General features: G+C 48.9%; 1 long non-coding RNA gene across 2 annotated transcripts in view; it reads left to right on the top strand.

Annotated features, from left to right (window-relative positions):
• The window catches only part of LOC140384504 (uncharacterized), a 66,950-nt gene extending 54,179 nt beyond the window's left edge, over positions 1–12,771 (top strand). For both annotated transcript variants that reach the window (XR_011933072.1, XR_011933071.1), the window contains one exon: positions 10,827–12,771. This is a non-coding gene — a long non-coding RNA (uncharacterized lncRNA). The remainder of the gene's footprint in view (positions 1–10,826) is intronic.
• Positions 12,772–15,830: the final 3,059 nt, after the last annotated feature.

The raw sequence follows: 15,830 nt of genomic DNA, 5'->3' as shown, positions 1-15,830 counted from the left end.
GGCAGTAAGTTGATTATAAAGTTCTTTGGTACACCATGAAATCATGAAAGGCGCTATATAAATACAATTCTCTTTTAACAATTCATGAACAATGCATATTTTAACAGAGCAAAGTTACGGATACCTTTCTGTGTAGCTGTCGAATCATTACAGACTCCTTAATCTGAAGTCAGGACCCTTTTTAGTACCTGGCGGAGGGACTCTCCTCCAGAGGCCTGAACCATGGATTCATCAATTTACACCAGCTAAATCTTATTATATTGGTCAAGAGGTTACGGATGTTGATATTAGGGGCCGAATGCTTTCATACAACATTCTTCAACCAACTGTTTTCACAGTCACACACCTGTTTCTTTTAAATAGGTTGCATCTCTGATCTGGTATCATATGGTAAAGGCAATTTCCAGGTTAATGTGTTGAAACAAGATGAAGTTATGCCTCATTCAAATAAAAATCCAAATGCTGGGAAGAATGTTTGGGAGGTTCTCATCTACTTTGTAATGGGGTGTTTGGTGTTAATGTTTCTTTGGTCTCAATGGCACCACCTGCTGGTGAATAGAAATAGTGCAACATGAGGGTTTGGAAAGTACGGGGAAACTTGCTCAGTCCCTTCCCACTCAAGACAACATGGGGTGGAGTCTCCATTATCCGATGTCACAATCGGGATTCCTGATCAGGCGGAGAATGGAGAATGCAGAATGGTGGAAAATGTGTTTGGGAGCGGGTGCCAATCCGTTGTGCTATTCTAATCCCCCGCCGGAGGCAGCAATGAGCTACCCGCCACGTGATGGCAGCACTATGTAAAACCATGATTTGCATGTATTTGAATCTGATTAACAGGCTAGAAGCCCAACTTTCCATTTCCGCCGTCATGCTCCACCCCTCACAGCCGGGAATCACACAGGTATGATTTGGTGTAAGTACTTACAAGTGGGGCCTGAAGTGTTGGGTGCTCTGCTACACAGGCGAACCAACACGGTTGCGAATGGTACAACTCAGTTTTATTTCGAACATCTATTTACAATGGTAAACTGTTTACTGAGGTTCGACCATAACCCTGAATCTGTGGACCTATTCCTAATTCTATCTTGCAGTGCCACTCAGCACATGGTGGATGTCTGAGTGGCTTGCTATGAGCTCTGTGCCCTGAGCTGTCTCCTGCTCAAGTGCCCAGGAAGTGTCGTGTTCCCTGTTTTGTACTGTGTATGCTCTTGTCTGTGATTGGCTGTCGTGTTGTGTGTGTGTTGATAGGTCCGTTGATCTGTCCATCAGTATGTATGTATGTATGTGCTATGATGTTTACCTGAATATCATGACAGGGCCCACGCGCCATGGCCATTAAGAGGGAGCAAACCATTGAAACCTTTTGGATTTTCTGGGGGTGTACGCCTGGACATCAGGGAGTAGCGGGGAACAACTTGCTGCCAAGTGGGTGGACTTGGGGTGCCCTCATTGAGGTCAGGCATTCCCTGACCGAGAATCTAGTTGCTGCTATAAATTCATTCAACCCAACCCATAACTCACAGGCCCCTTGCTGTTGAGACTGCTGACTGTATCCTACAAATGCTCTCAGGGCTACTGGTCAAGTGGAAACTCACCCAGCTCCGTCCAACACCCTCATGTCCCAGCAGTACCACCAAAGGGATGGGCATGGCCATGCTCAGGTGTTGGTACTCCTCAGTGCGCGCCTTAGACGTGCAGCCCTACAGCAGAGGAAGTATGAGATTCGCTAAGGACACAAACACTTGTGTCGCTGGCACCCTCCCTGGCACATCACCTCTCAGAATAAAAGCCTCACCAGTGACACTATCGGCTAGTCCACCCCTGAGGATCATAAACTGTCTCCAAGGCTTGCCTGTTAGCATGATGCGTATCCCGTGCCCAACTGACCACCCACCTTGGCCCCTGGTCTGCACAGTGACACTGGTCATATGGGTGCCCCCACCCCTCCACCCCTGCAACCCATCCCCCGCCACACCCCACTCCTACCCACCAAGCCGCCATCTACTGATGGCCCAACCAGGGCAACACCCACAGTAGCCCCTACGGGGGCCACGGTGCATACCCCTGGCAGGGGCAGTGCCAGCCAATGGTACCCCTGGCATCAGGGACAGGTGCCAGGGCAAGAGGCCCCCATGTTGCCGGCCACCAAGGGGCCAGGGGTGCAGGGATGGGGGAGGCCACGCGGGGGCAGAGCCCGCAGTGCCAACTGGGGCCACCATGTAGCCATTGGACCTGGTTGGGCACGGGGGTATGCATCATACTAACATGTCGGCAGCATATACGGGCATCACGGTAGCCTTGTGGATAGCACAATTGCTTCACAGCTCCAGGGTCCCAGGTTCGATTCCGGCTTGGGTCACTGTCTGTGCGGAGTCTGCACATCCTCCCCATGTGTGCTTGGGTTTCCTCCGGGTGCTCTGGTTTCCTCCCACAGTCCAAAGATGTGCAGGTTAGGTGGATTGGCCATGATAAATTGCCCTTAGTGTCCAAAATTGCCCTTAGTGTTGGGTGGGGTTACTGGGTTATGGGGATAGGGTGGCGGTGTTGACATTGGGTAGGGTGCTCTTTCCAAGAGCCGGTGCAGACTCGATGGGCCGAATGGCCTCCTTCTGCACTGTAAATTCTATGATGATGTCAGCCTTTCACCCCCTACACACAATGGATATTGGAATTCAACCAGCAATGGTGGCCTTCCTGCTAGTTGCCACAGTCCTGTGGGATGCCCTGCAGCAGAATAAGCTGTCGTTGCTCGAGGAGAAGGGAGCAGCAGCAGTGGCGCCTGTCCCAGAGGAGCAGGCGGCAACCACCCAGGATGGAGAGTGAGCCGCCCAACAGGCCGAGGAGGAGGAGGTGCGAAGCAGACGTTGCATGAGGCCTCGTGTGTACAGGCACCGCCTGCCATTCGAGGACCTGCCAGACAGGGCATGATGTCGACGCCTCGGGCTGAGCAGGGAGACAGTGTGACATATCTGCCAGATGAATGCACACCTGGCACCTTGGGGGTACGGGGGAGGACACACACTCCCGGTGGGTGTCAAGGTGATGGTCGCCCTGAACTTCTACGCAATGGGTGCCGAGTGGGACCTATCCGGAATCACACAGACCTTGGTGCACAGATGCGTCACGGAGGCCCTCTGTGCCCAAACGGTTCAACACATCCATTTCAATGTGGAGCGAGCCCACCAGGCAACCCGGCAGCAGGGCTTCGCCACCATCAACAAGATGCCCGGGTCCAGGGGTGCTCGACAGGATGCATGTCCCCCTACGGGCACCTACATATGACAGGACGCTATACACAAACCGAAAAGGATTCCACTCGATGAACGTGCAACTGACATGTGGCCATCAGCTGCGCCCGGTACCCGGGCAGTGTGCACGACGCCTTCATCCTGGCTCACACAACGATTCCCGACATGTTTGAGACGTTCCCTCGGCTGAGGGGTTGGCTCCCGTGTGACAGGATGCGGTCGTGGCTGATGGTGCCTATCTGGACGCCACAGACCAATGTGGAGACCCGTTACAATGAAGCCCATACAGGGACCAGGGTTGTGATCGAGCGGTGCTTCGGCCTCCTGAAGATGCAGTTCAGGTGCCTGGACCGCTCTGGAGGGGCCCTCCAATATGGTGCTGAGAGGGCCACCCGCATAGTGGCGGCCTGCTGTGTCCTCCACGACATAATGGTGCAGAGGGGCGATGTGCTGGAGGAGGAGGAGGAGGAACGCCAGGCCTCGGCTGATGAGGAGGAGGGTGAGGATAGGCAGGGCATGGAGCCCAGGCAGGCACGGGAGGCCGCACGACGTGTGCGCAGGGCCAACACGCACAGGACGCTCTGATCGCCTCCAGGTTTACCAACTTTGCGGGGGAGGAGGGTGGGGGGGCTCGGGGCAGGGGCACCGACAATGCATAACTCCCCCACAATCCCTCACTTCCCCCCTCCCAGCCCCCCTAGATGGGCCCGGCTGCTGCTCGGCTGTCCTGGGTGGTGTGGTGCTGCCCTGTTCTGCCCGCTGCCCACCATATGCACCAGAGACAGGAGGGGGAGAGCCCGAGGTGCTGCAGTGTTCCGACACCTCCCCTGCGGGAGTCACCGGCACGGACCCCATCACCTCCTCCTTCCTTGGTGTGCCCGATGGCCCTGGGCTACTCCACAGGACAGGGGTGCGAGCAGAGCTATCCCCTGAGGCTGCCCCGCCCCCCGCTGCTGCCGGTCCTGGAGGCCCGCTCTGGTCTCGACTAGGTCCGCACGCTCGTGGCCATGGAGCACAGGGAGTGGACCATCTCTGTCTCGGATTGCGCCACATCACTCATTGACTATGCCACCAACTTCTGGGTTTGTGTCATATCAGCCAGTGGCTGTACCATCTCCCTCTCGGACTGGGCCACCTCCCTCTGTGCCTATGCCACGTTGGCCAACGCCTGGGTAATGCCACCGACATTCCCAGCCATGGCCTGCAGTGACTGGGCCACACTCAGGAGCACCGCTGCCATGTCCAATTGGCTCTGGCACATGGTTGCCCGTGAGACGTCAGCCCTGCCCTGTGCCTCGGCCAGCGCCTGAACAGAATGCCCCAGGCCTTGGACATGCTGATCCATAGCCACGACCGTCGCCCCCGATGCCTCTATCGTGGACGCCACCCGTGCGGTATTAGCCTGAGTGGCACGCACTGCAGGCACCACCTCCTGCTCTTGCGCACGGTTGGACTCCTCGCCGACAACCCCTCATGTAGTCCCCAACTCTAGGACAGCATCTCCAGTATAGATGGGACTGTCCGTTCCAGAAGCCCGAGACCTGTTTGGATGGCAGCTAGTCGTTGGGATCGGCCCCTCCTCCGACTGTATGGGGTGAGGGTGGTGAGGGTGGTGTACGGTGAGGGTGATGTAGGGTGAGGGTGGTGTGGGGTGAGGGTGGTGTGGGGTGAGGGTGGTGTGGGGAGGGTGCTTGACATGTGTCATGGGGGACTGCAAGTAAGCGGGGTCTCACTTCCTTGCCCATGGCCAAACTCCACCTCGGCGACTTCTCTTTCCTCTGATCCGCCAACCAGGTCCAGGGTCCTCTGCTCTGCTATGGTGAGGGGCTGCAGGTCCAGCAGTCCCCCTCCTGTCTTCTCCAGCTCCCGGCGATTGTGCGGGGCCTTCTCCTGGGAGTGGGGGGGAGGGGGGGAGGAAACAGGGGATGACAGTGTTAGACACTCCGACTCATGCAACCCAGGGGGTGGGTAGCTGGCGGCCTCAGTGGCCAGGGTTCCCGGCAATGGCGGCCGGTATGGGTACCAGCATGTGGGGCAGGGTGGGGGTTCAGCCGCCGACCAGGATGGGGTGTTAAGGTTATAGGTGGGTGGGATGGGGGTTGGTGCCAAGGACATAGTGCTACCTAATCACCCTGGCCGCCCTGAGGAGGCTGTGCAGTTTTTTTCTGCACTGCTGGCCGGTCTGGACTAGATTGCCAACGGGCGCTGACCGCCTCTGCCACCTGCTCCCAGGCACGGCGAATGGTGGTAGCTGGCAGCCTCCTTCCCAGGCTGGGCTACAGAGTCACCCTCCTCTCCTCTACGGCATCCAGGTGGGTCTCCAGCTCTGCATCTGCAAAACATGGGGCTGCGCGATTCGCTGCCATCTTGTTGGCTGGGATGGTGTGTGTGGGGAATGAATTGCGGTTGAAGCTTGTCTGCCTCCTGAGTGTCAATCGCGAACCCGGTGAATCCAGCACCATTTCTCATTGGAATCGATTCTGTTCCACTTGGCACCAGTGCTAGCCTCTTAACAGTACCAGAATCGGTCCGGGTGCGGCGCCAGTTTTGCTGTCGTGAAAGTCCACGGATTCTGCTTGGGCACAAACAGAGAATCCTGCCGCTGGCGTTTGTTTTTCGAGACCAGTAGTGATTCCCGCTGCTGATGTGGGAATATCTAGCATTTGGATTCGGTGTGAAGCTGATTTTGAACAGTTAAATATATTAAAATGTATGGTAATCAGTTTCTGTTCCAGAGAAAAGAGCCCTGGCCTGACTCAGTTCTGATATCTTTGTGAATTTGTTTTACACCTTCTCCAGTGCCTCTCCATCCTTTTTGTGATATGGAAACCAGAACTGTACCCAGTTCTCCAGTCTCCAAATGTGCTCGAACCAAGATTCAATGCAATGGACTTCAGGGCTTTGTTTGCTTTATGTTTTAATCAGATTGCTTCTTCTTGCATTTTGCCTCATTAATAATTTCTGTGATTTTTCAAAACCATTGCTTTTTGCCTCTGGGGTATGAGGCAGTGCCTTGTTCCCCTGGTATTATTAATTTTGCATTGTTTTCAGGAGGAATGTGCCTAGATTAAAACCTAATATAAAAAGCAGTGATTGCATTGTGAGAAATATTTGGTTTTACACATCTTCTGTCTTCATAAAGGATGACACAAATAATGTACCAGAAATGTTAGTATTTTTAGAGAAATGGGAAAATTGATGGGATTGAAGGCCTCAGGGCCTGATAATCGACATCCCAGAGTACTTAAGGAAATGGCCCTAAAAATAGTGGATCTATTGGTGATTATCTTCTAAGATTCTTTAGACTCTGGAACAGTTCCTACAGATTGGAGGGTAGTTAACGTAACCCCACTATTTGATAAGGGAGATAGGGAGAAAACAGGGAATTATAGACCAGTGAGTCTGACGTCAGTAGGAGGGAAAGTGCAAGAGCCATTATAAAAGATTTAGTAGCAGAGCACTTGGAAAACATTGGTAAGATCGGACAGAGTGGGCATGGATTGATGAACGGGAAATCATACTTTACAAATCTACTGGAATCCTTTGAGGATGTAACGAGTGGAGTTGATGAGTGGGAGCCAGTGGATATCATTTATTTGGATGTTCAGAAGGTTTTCAGTAAGGTCCTACATAAGAGATTAGTGTGTAAAATTAAAGTGCATGGGGTTGGGGGTAGTGTATTGAGATGAATAGAAAACTGGTGACAGACAGGAAACAAAGAGTGGGAAGAAACTGATCTTTTTTGCAAGTGGGAGGCCCCCAGCTATTCACAATATATGTTAATGATTTAGATGAAGGAACTAAATGTAATACCTCCAAATTTGCAGATGACGCATAGCTGGGTGGGAGGGTGAGCTGTGATGAGAATGCAGAGATGCTTCAGTATGATTTGGACCAGTTGAATAAGTGGGTAAATGCATGACAGATGCAGTACAATTGGATAAATGCAAATGTATCTACTTTGGTTGCAAAAACAGGAAGGCAGATTATTATCTGGATGGCTATAGATTGAGAGAGAATGAGCAGCGAGACCTGGGTGTCCTTTTACACCAGCCACTGAAAGTGCATCAGGCAATGAAGAAGGCAAATAACAAGAGGATTTGAGCGCAGGGGCAGGGATGTCTTGCTGCAGTTATACATGGCCTTAGTGAGGCCACGCTTAGAATATTGTGCACAGTTTTGGTCTCCCTTTTCTTGGAAGGTTTTTCTTGCAACGGAAAGAATGCAGCAAAGGTTTACCAGACTGATTTCTGGAGTGGCAGGACTGATGTATGAGGAGAGATTGAGTTGGTTAGGATTATATTCGCTGGAGTTTAGAAGAATGAAGGGGGCTGTCATAGAAACCTATAAAAGTCTAATAGAACTGGACAGGGTAGATGCAGGAAGATGTTCCTGATGGTAGGTGTGTCCAGAACTAGAGTCACAGACTGAGGATACAGACCATTTAGGACTGAGATGAGAACGTTTCTCACCCAGAGAATGGTGAGCCTGTGAAATTTGCTGCCACAGAAAGCAGTTGAGGCCAAAACATTGAATGATTTTTTAAGAAGGAGTTAAATATAGCTCTTGGGAGGGTGGCACGGTGGCACAGTGGTTAGCACTGCTGCCTCTCGGAGCCAAGGACCCGGGTTCGATCCCGGCCCCAGGTCACTGTCCGTGTGGAGTTTGCCCATTCTCCCCATGTCTGCGTAGGTCTCATCCCCACAACCCAAAAGATGTGCAGGTAGGTGGATTGGCCACGCTAAATTGTCCCTTAATTGGATAAAAAAATGAATTGAATACTCTTAAGAGTAAAAAACAAGATATAGCTCTTGGGGCTAAAGAGATCAAAGGATATGGGGGGAAAGTGGGAGCAGGTTGCTGGGTTGGATGATCAGCCATGATCATAATGAATGGCAGGGCAGGCTTGAAGGGCCGAATGGCCTACTCCTGCTCCTATTTTCCATGTTTCTATGTTTATTTGAAATGCAGTGATATGCATGAAGCACTTTAGTTAAATTCCACAGAATCCCCCCCCCCCCACCACATACACACTTCACCACCAACACACAGACTCACACAGACAATATTCTTTCTCACATCACCTATTTTGGAGATGTTACCCTTCCACTATACAGTTATAATCTGATTCTGTCCTGCAGGCGCTGCTGCATCTGTTTCTCAAAGCTCTCCACCACTGGGGCTTTCCTCACCTCATGTCTGTGTCTGTTATAGACTAATTGATAGACCTTGACGGCAATGATTAGTCAACAACTTCATTATTGTTGTACCTTGTGCCTTGTCAGTGACGCCTATAATTTGAGAATGAATTTAAAAATTATGTTAATATTCTTTAATTTGTTCCAGTCTCAGTGTCGTAAACTAAATTTTGCCGTGCTGGTCTTGCTTAAGGATGCCCCTGTTCTGTGGCCAAGAACAAGGAACTGAATGCCTCTTCTTGCCGGTCTCCAACTTGCACATCCCGTAAACTTGAACTCAGCCAAAGTTCGACTGTCTCTTCCTGAGGTTGCAATGAGACCTGTTCATCTGCTACCTCTGTTCTTGATGATTTCCATTGGCTCTGATTCCATCAATGCCTAGGTTTGTTGCCTTTGTTTTCCAATCCCTCCATGGCCTTGACTAACCCCAGCCCTGTCATTTCCTCCAGCCCCACAATTCTTCCAGAACTTTGTTGTTTTTCAATTCTGTTTTCTTGCAAATCCTCCCATTTTCATTACTCCACCAGTGTACCTTCAGCTGCAAAGGTCCTAGCCGTTGTAATTCCCTCCCTAAATCTCCCCAGCTCTCTGCTTCCCTCTCCTCCCAAAAATGCTCCTTAATACCCAGCTCTTTGAGCAAGCTTATGGTCACCTTTCCGAACATCTCCTCGTGTGGTTTGGTGTGAAACTTTATTTGCTAATGCTCCTGTGAAGCTTCTTGGGATCTTTTATGTTGTTTAAGATGCTGCATATAAATGTAAGTTGTCTTTGCCGTGACGTATTTGGCACCTCTCTGAACAGCAATGGGATCAACCAATTTGAATCCAGACACTTCACAATTATCTCTAATGAGACCATTTAGCGACACCGCTCAGCCATTGTTCAACTTGCTGCCATTCCCTGGATAGTCTGAAGTTACTTAGCTTTAGTCTGCAAACGGGCACTACTGGGCTGTGTGCCAATTGTGCATCATGACTGTATCAGAGATAAATGCTTACAAAAAATTGTGTTGTGAAGGAGGCTGTTAGGCATATTTTTGTTTGCAAAAATCTGTTGTCAAATTCAATCTTGTTAAATATTGTCAGAGTCTTTTCTAACTCAGAAAGAGAAGCATTAAAATAATTTTGACTGTACAGTAGCTGTACAGGAATACACTCCGACAGGCCCAATTTCCAAAAAAATACATTATTTAAAAAATTCTGTCTGGGGAACAAATAAGAAAGGGCTATGAATCTATTAACAAACGCAAGGGCATTCCGCTTTCAACCACTGTAAATGAGGAGGATATTGCATGATGTTTAAACCTTTAGATTCTGAAGCCAATTTGTGAGATTCCTTGTGAATACTTCACCAGATCAACTGAGAGAAAGTCCTTAGTTCCTCCAACTCTGGCTTCTTGTGCATCGCCCATTTCCGTCCCCCCATCATTGATGGCCGTATGCCTTCAGTTACCAGGCCCGAATATCTGGAATTCCCTCCCTAAACTTCTCTGGATTTCTACCTCTCTCTCTTCCTTTAAGGCGTTCCTTCAAACCTATGTCTTTGGCCAAGCTTTTGGTTACCTCTTATTGTATCCCCTTACTTTGCTGGGTGTTAGAATTTGTCGCAGATACTCCTGAGAAGTGCCCTGGGTCATTTTATGTTGTTTTTTAAAATATATTTTTATTCTCCTTTTTCACATTTGTCATATTTACAACAACAAATAATTAACAATAACAGCAAATACAATGGCAATCCCCTAGCCAACAATCCCCTCATCCCACCCAGCGTCAAACAGCTCCCAACATTTTGAATACAAAACATCAATGTAAAAGAATTATCATTAATTTATACATTCCAAACCCCCCCAACTCGCCCTCCAAATGTTTGATGTCATCCAATTCATGAAAATGCATGATGTACAAGGCCCATGAGTTGTAGAACCCTTCCATCCTCCCCCTCAACTTGAACTTTACTTTCTCGAGCATTAAGAACTCCAGCAGGTCTCCCAGCCACGCCAAGGCACAGGGCGGAGAAGCTGACCTCCACCCCAACCGTTTTACTTTGTCAAAGGTGTTCTATAAGTGCAAGTTGTTGTTGGCTTCTATAGAAATTCCGTCCTTTTCACTTGCTTACAGCTGTACCTCAAAGTGACAACCCAAATCAATTGAAAGTTGATATTTGAGTCTTTAAGCATGAAAGTCTTTTTTGGAAGTGACGAGGACTTGCCGTTTGCAGGCTGTATGACCTGAACCATTTATTTCCAAAAGGTTAAGAGCCTGTGAGTGTTAGATGCCTTGAAATAAGAGAATTGGGTGGAATCACAGCCTGCCATTGATACATCGATTCTGTTTGAGTGTTCAAAGCCAAAATCTTAAGGTGCTTTTTCTCTTCACAGGTTCAGACAGACCTGCTGTGTGCCATCAGGATTTTCAATATCTATGTTACTTTTTAACCTGACAAATAGTAAAAAGGAAAGTATAATCGGGTTAGCCTTTTGCTAAAATGAATTTACCAGCAAGGTTAATATTTAATTTTTACAGTCGAGATGGAGAAAACAGCATTTCAAACTGTGAAAGTGTATTACAATAAGAGGGTGATATGACTTTGGCATGTGCTGTCTGGAATGTTTGGGATTGTTTGTGACAATGGAGTCCCGTCAGGGATTTACTGTGCGCTCAGGGTCTATAAACAATGATTCACTGTCTGGCGTCAGCCTCAAGTCTCCCTCCCCTCCCCCTACCAACCTTACACGCCATAATTCTATTATCTCACCTTAAGAATACGAAGCACTCGTTATTTTCATATTTAGACATAATTAAATGTTGTCGCCATTTTACGCGGTGGTTTCATTGAATCTGCCCAGAATGTGCAGCGGCCATTGGTTCTAATTAAGTGACAGAAACACTTTGGGCTTTCAAAACTGTCAAGAAACCAAACCCTTTCAAATCTACCCTTGCCTAAGCTTTGTACTCCACACAATCTCCAGTGGCCATTGGGGAAAGGCAGTGTATAACTAATTCCCAATGGCCCAGTAACCCAGGGAAACTAGTAACAGATGATCGTCTTTCCACATTGTACCTTTACCATGTGTGTTCAGCCACCGTCGCCCAGATCACAGGGTAGGAAGATGCATTGTCTAACATAATTCTTAATGGCCTGAGAGGATCTATGTTCATTATGACATTTCCTCCCCCACCGAAACACTCCCACCTGTTCCTATCCTCCAATACAAACCCACCCTCCCCCATATCTCACTGCCCCCAGCCTCTCCTCTATAAAAACACCGGTAAGGCTTGTTGAGGCTTTCTTGGTTAGTGGTCGTACTCTCACTCCAAGGTCAGGTTATGGGTTCAAGCTTCATTCCAGAGACTTGAACACAAATTCTAAGTTGGCACTCTATTGAAACACTAGAAGGAGTGCTGCATTGTCAGAGGTGCCGTCTTTCTTATGAGACATTTAAGCTTGGGTTCCATCTGTCCTCACAGCCAGTAGTAAAAGACCCCGCTGCACTATTTAAAAAAAAGAGCTAAGGGGTTTTCCCTTTGCAATACGTATCTCTCAACCAACATCGCTAAAATGTAGCTGATCTGATGATAATCATATTGCTGTTTGTCGGAGATTGTTGTCCGTAAATTGGCTGCTGCGTTTCCTACATTGCAACAATGGCTCCACTTCAAAAATGCTTCATTTTGTAAAATGCTTTGGGATGTTCTGAGGTTATGACTGGTGTTATGTAAGTTCAAGTCCTTTCATGTACGAGTTAAAATTCCAGATATCCGTGTTGTCATTAAAAGGATCAAGTATAAATCATGTATTGCGCTTTTTAAATGAAGTTTATTTTTTCCCTTTTGTAATTTAGTCAAGTGCTTTAGTCACATTCCGCGATGAAGTACATGATATCGCCATTGTACCCATCTCCAGTTTTGTTGATGACTGAATGGATATCAATGTTTGTGTCAGCATTTTCGAGTTCCAGACAATAAAACATCATTTCAGGTCACAATTGGTATCAATCTGTGATAAACAGAAACATGATGGTATCTCGCATATCTGCAGCTTGCTGAAGCAAAAAATTGTATCTGCATTTTTTTTTAGAACTGTCGCCTAACGTGATGGGAATAATCATAACCAGCCATAAAGATATTGAAAAGCTGTGATGCTGCATTGTGTTTTTTAAATTCTACGTCTCTGTCATGGGCACTTACAATTGAAACAAAATGATGTACTTAATGCCTTTAGGTAATACACTTCAAATGAATTGGTAATTTATTTAAATACACACATTCCGTCATTTTTAATTACCATGTAATGTAAAACACTAATAAAGTGAAGTCAGTTTACATTATTATTTGTGTGTATATTTTTTCCATTGCTAATATTCCGCAGGTTTTTTCTTTCCCCACCCCCGCCCACCTCTCGCTGCATGTTAAATTCCTCATATTTTAGCTTGATCGCACAATGGTTGTCAAATGGTCAAATGATCTGACGTAAAATGTTGCTCATCTTCTCTTACCAGGAGACAGTATTTCAATTGTATAAAAGAGGGACGCGGAGACACTAATGAAACTTTATCAGAACATATAATTATGAATGTGACAGGAGGCAGGGGTGACCCTGACAAGCAGTTAAAATGTTAAACATATTCAAAGTTTTCAGCCTGAATATTAAAGGCAGAAAATAATTTACTGGAAGAAGCAATGGAGTATGCTGTATCTCTGTGTAATTCCCACATGCAGGCCGCAAACTCTGATTTTCAGCGATTGGAACATTATTGTTTTTAATCCCAAAAAATTTGATTTTAATTAACCTTTGAGGGTCTTTTTTAACATTTGTATAAACGTAGGAATAATTTTCCTGTCAGGAAATGCGCATGATGACTTAAATGTACTGCTTGATCCCAATAATTTTGGTCCTTATTTCAGATTTACCTGCTGTTCAGTTGTGTTGATTTTTTCCCCCTCAGACTACTTCAAAGGCTGAAATATCTTTATTCTCTGTCGTTGCATAAAAGGGTGGCGCTGTAACTCTGAGATTCATACATGAAGGCCATTTTGCTTACATTATGTCCGACCGCAAGTTGTGGTTGCGTTCCTGAAAATCACAACTTTAAGTGAAACAATCTTATGTGAATCATCGGTTCCCATAGGAATCAATTTAAAAGCTGGAGTTAGGTTCCTTCAGGTATTTCGTTGTTGAAATATTTATACTGCACATGTGCAGGACTGTGAATTCACAACTGGAATAACCTAAAGTGAAATAAGTCACCAAATATAACAGAAATGCTGTGCAAATTCAAATTCCAAAACATTAAGTCATCCAAAATGTCCTGAATAGTGGAGCTTCTGGGTGTCACACACCCCAGGGGATAGGCCAGAGTACAAATGACATAAAACCATAAATGTAACGCAAATTGGAAAAAAGCAGACCTTAAAGAACATGAGAACATAAAAATGAGGAGGAGGAGTAGGTAATTCAGCCACCCAAGCCCTCTCAATATGGTCATGGCTCATCTCCTGTCGGCCTCAACTCCACTTTCCTGCCCATTCTCTATAACCCTTCAACCTATTACCAATTAAAATCTAGCTATCTCCTCTCTTGTCCTGACATCCGCTGTACATTGGGGGAGTGAATTCCACAGATTCATGACCCTTTGAGAGAAGGTTTTAAATCTGCTGCCCCTTATTCTAAAACTATGGCCTCTCATTCTAGAATGCCCACAGGAGGAAGCATCCATTCTATACCTACCTTGTCAATACCTTTTATACTTATATGTTACAATTAGATCTCTTCTCATTCTTCATAATGTCTCCCAGGCCATTGGAGACACCTGGTCAGGGTAAGTGCAGAATGGATCCCTGGCCCTTCCCCTGCACCTTGACACTGTCCAGCTGGCACCTTGGCACTGCCACCTGGGCACTGCCAAGGTGCCTGAATGACACTACCAGGCTGTCAGGGGCACTGCTAGGATGCCAGTACAGGGCTGCCCAAGTGCCAGTGTGGCATTGCCAAGGGTCAGTGGCCAAGGGGGGCCATGCCCACAAAATGAGGGTGGGGGGGTTGTTTGTAGGGTGGGAGAGTGCAGGGCAGTGGCGTTCGGGAGATTGGGGGGATGACGGGTGGGGTCCTGGAAGGAAGGGGGTGCTGTAAGACGGCTTGGGGAGCCTTAAGTGGGGAGATCCCCAGGGACCCCATAGGAGGATGTCCTCACTTGGGGGTGTGGGGTAGTGTCCATGGGCGAAATTCTCCGTTATCAGCGGAAAGTCCGCCGATCGGCGCAAAAAACGGCGCAAATCCGACTTGCGTCACGTCGGAAAAATGGGTCGATAGTCTCCGGCCCGAAATGGGCTAGCAGCGACGTAACGGGATCCGCGCTTGCGCAGTGGTTCACGCTGTGCAGCGTCATATGCGCTGCACGGCGTGACGGCTCATAAGGCCGCCCTGCTCCCCCCCACCCGACCGGAACACCCGACCGCAACACCCGACTGGATGGCTGGCCGTCGCTCAGCCCCGAGGTTCGAGTCACGCGATGTGGAGGTGCTCCTGGACGCGGTGGAGCAGAGGAGGGACGCCCTGTATCCCGGGCACGGCCGCAGAGTTGCCCCACGCCACAGCCGGCGTCTGTGGAGGGAAGTGGCAGAGGCCGTCACCGCTGTGGCCCTGACACCACGGACAGGCACCCAGTGCCACAAGAAGGTGAACGACCTCGTCAGAGCAGGCAGGGTGAGCCTCCCCATATCCCGCCCTCCCCATATCCCCCCCTCCCCCATATCCCCCCTCCCCCATATCCCCCCTCCCCATACCCCCCATATCCCCCCTCCCCCATATCCCCCCTCCCCCATATCCCCCTCCCCCATATCCCCCCTCCCCCATATCCCCCATATCCCCCCTCCCCCATATCCCCCCTCCCCCATATCCCCCATATCCCCCCTCCCCCATATCCCCCCTCCCCCATATCCCCCCTCCCCCATATCCCCCATATCCCCCCTCCCCCATATCCCCCCTCCCCCACACCCCCCCTCCCCCATATCCCCCATATCCCCAAGTGAATCCAGCCCTAACCTTAACATCTGCAATGCACGCGCAACCGATGGCGTGCATTCATATACCTGCCTAACACTGTTGCCTTTTACCCCTGCCACCCGCCCCCCACAGGAGAAGCGCGCACACAACAATAGGGAGCATGTGAGGACTGGAGGAGGGCCCGCTGATGAGAGGCCACTGACCGTACACGAGGAAAGGGCCCTGGAACTGGCTGACGGACCTGAGGACCGGGAGGTTGCTGATGCAGAGGTCGGGGGCGTACTAGCAAGTGAGCCACCGACAGCCCGTCCCCATATCCCCCCTCCCCTATATCCCCCTCCCCCGTATCACCTGATCACTGCCTGATGTCTAACCATGC

This window comes from Scyliorhinus torazame, chromosome 10 (assembly GCF_047496885.1).
Source record: "Scyliorhinus torazame isolate Kashiwa2021f chromosome 10, sScyTor2.1, whole genome shotgun sequence".
NCBI lineage: Eukaryota > Metazoa > Chordata > Chondrichthyes > Carcharhiniformes > Scyliorhinidae > Scyliorhinus > Scyliorhinus torazame.
This window is presented reverse-complemented; position numbering and strand designations above follow the sequence as displayed.